This window comes from Schistocerca piceifrons, chromosome 3 (genome assembly GCF_021461385.2).
Source record: "Schistocerca piceifrons isolate TAMUIC-IGC-003096 chromosome 3, iqSchPice1.1, whole genome shotgun sequence".
In the NCBI taxonomy this organism is placed as follows: domain Eukaryota; kingdom Metazoa; phylum Arthropoda; class Insecta; order Orthoptera; family Acrididae; genus Schistocerca; species Schistocerca piceifrons.
Window position 1 is genome coordinate 387,389,335 of NC_060140.1, and position 2,141 is coordinate 387,391,475.

The 2,141-nt window shown below is 42.6% G+C and overlaps 1 non-coding gene across 1 annotated transcript; it reads right to left on the reverse strand.

Annotated features, from left to right (window-relative positions):
* Positions 1 to 452: 452 nt before the first annotated feature.
* On the reverse strand, positions 453 to 536 carry Trnas-gga. Its single transcript is given in 2 exon segments — positions 453 to 487; positions 497 to 536. It is a non-coding gene; the product is annotated as a tRNA-Ser (tRNA).
* Between the last annotated feature and the right edge of the window lie 1,605 nt (positions 537 to 2,141).

Consider the following 2,141-nt stretch of genomic DNA (forward strand, 5'->3'; position numbering starts at 1 on the left):
CTCATTCCAAATACTCAGGAGCTATTTTTGGACCCCTCACGGACTTGTGTAGCAATAACATGCTACAAAACACGCTAAAGGTTGTGGCATTGCCTATTTTGCAATGAGATTTTTAATTGAAATTTCTCAAATGGGTGACGTTTCATAGCAGCTCCTAAACTAAAATGATTTTACTTAACTTTCGCGACATGGAGGCCAGCCACATTGATGAAGGACAACAATCTCTTTTAAGTGGACAGTACGGTGCAACTCACTGGAATTTCTGTTGCTGTGACTGAATTTTACCCGTTCCATCCCGTCATCCCATTATTTTTCTTATATAATTGGGGTGGCATTAAAAAAAATGGTTCAAATGGCTCTGAGCACTATGGGACTTAATTTCTGAGGTCATCAGTCCCCTAGAACTTAGAACTACTTAAACCTAAGTAACATAAGGACACCACACACATCCATGCCCGAGGCAGGATTCGAACCTGCGTCCGCAGCGGTCGCGCGGTTCCAGGCTGTAGCGCCTAGAACCGCTCGGCCACTCAGGCCGGCGGGCGGCATCAGATTGCTGAGTAGGCTGGTAGGGTGTGTGAAGACGGTAACCGATCAAACCTCCACAATCCTCACGATAAAATGTGATAATGTGAAGGAAATGATCTGATAAATATTTGGAGGGGGGGGGGGGTTCTAGCTTCTGATAGAGAAGCAATTAATGATAGAACACAAAACGTGTTCGGTTTTTCATCCCTGAACAATCCTCCTCCAACCTTTCCTATCTTGCCACTGAAAAACATTCCAAACACATCACAAATTATATGTATATTGGGGTTGTATGACAGGGTGTTAGTTCTTAAATAGCTATTTCGGCCAATTATAGTGAAATAAGTATTTATTAAGCCAGCCACGTAACGATGAATCGAACTTACATGTTATCACTATAAGTTCATAAGATAGAAAGACGGAATTGTAAGCAAATGACAAGTGAAGAAGGCTCTGTCATTGTTTGTGAGCGACATTACAATTCCATCTTCCACAGTTCTAGAGATTTCGCTGGGTGTAAATGTTCATTACAATGATAAAAATGTTCGCTAGTTTGTTGACGAGCAACATATTTTATCACATATTTTCAGGATTAAATTGTCCTTTCTCTATAATGGATCGTTTCGAATCTCAGTTAAATGCAAAGAGAATAAGAAAAATAAGAAGGATACGCCTTAAGATCACAAGAGGCTTCGCCAGCGCTGTGCTAAACGAAGAATTTAGAAAAAAAAAACCACGTGACGTAGCTTGTTTGACATTGTCTATCGCATGGTCTATTTTCATAAACATTACGGAAAGGTTTGGTGCAGTGAAATACATCACACCATTTAAATGTATTTGCGTGACAACTTTTCTTGAATAAAGTACACTCTTGATAAATAAAAATGCACTGTTGGGAGGGGGGGGGGGGTTAAGGACACATCATTTAACATTAAAATGTTAAAGCAAACATGTGTTCGCTTCAAAAACACAACGGCAGCCCCAGAGACGGGAGCACACCATCTACCGTGAAATAAGGGCCACCAGGCGCAGCCACTGTCTGCCGGCCATAGCGCACCTCTAGCCCCTGCCGTATGAGGGGAGCTAGTGCACGAGACTGCTCTGTCTCAGTCAGCACCTTGGCTGCCTTGGACCCGCACACACCGAACAACCCAACGCGGTCTGCATAATCTCGAGAGTGTACGTCCATCATTTAACCCCATCCCCGTTTCATTCACGAATGGAAATAATTGTCATCAGAAAACCTTCACATCAGCGGTAATTTCTCGGATTTTCTCAATGTAGTCATTTTGTGAGACTCTTGTGGGGAGAAAGTGTGCGAGTCTGACGAGCAACACTCAAAAAGCGATCGAACAAGTATACTATAGGCCGCTTATTTCGTGGGTTAATTACTTTTCCTTATAATTCCATTGAATCTGGGCCTTGTATCTGCTTTCTCCTACATTTTTGTTCTAAGTTGTCATCCCACTCTAGATCGCCCTGAATAGTTACTTGCGGGTACTGCATTTCTCGACGTATTTCTATACCCTGCGTCACATTTACATACACTCCGTGTCAACTCCCAGTCCCTGTACCAATCATCCATTCTCTGAAGGCCATCCTGCAGTAAATAA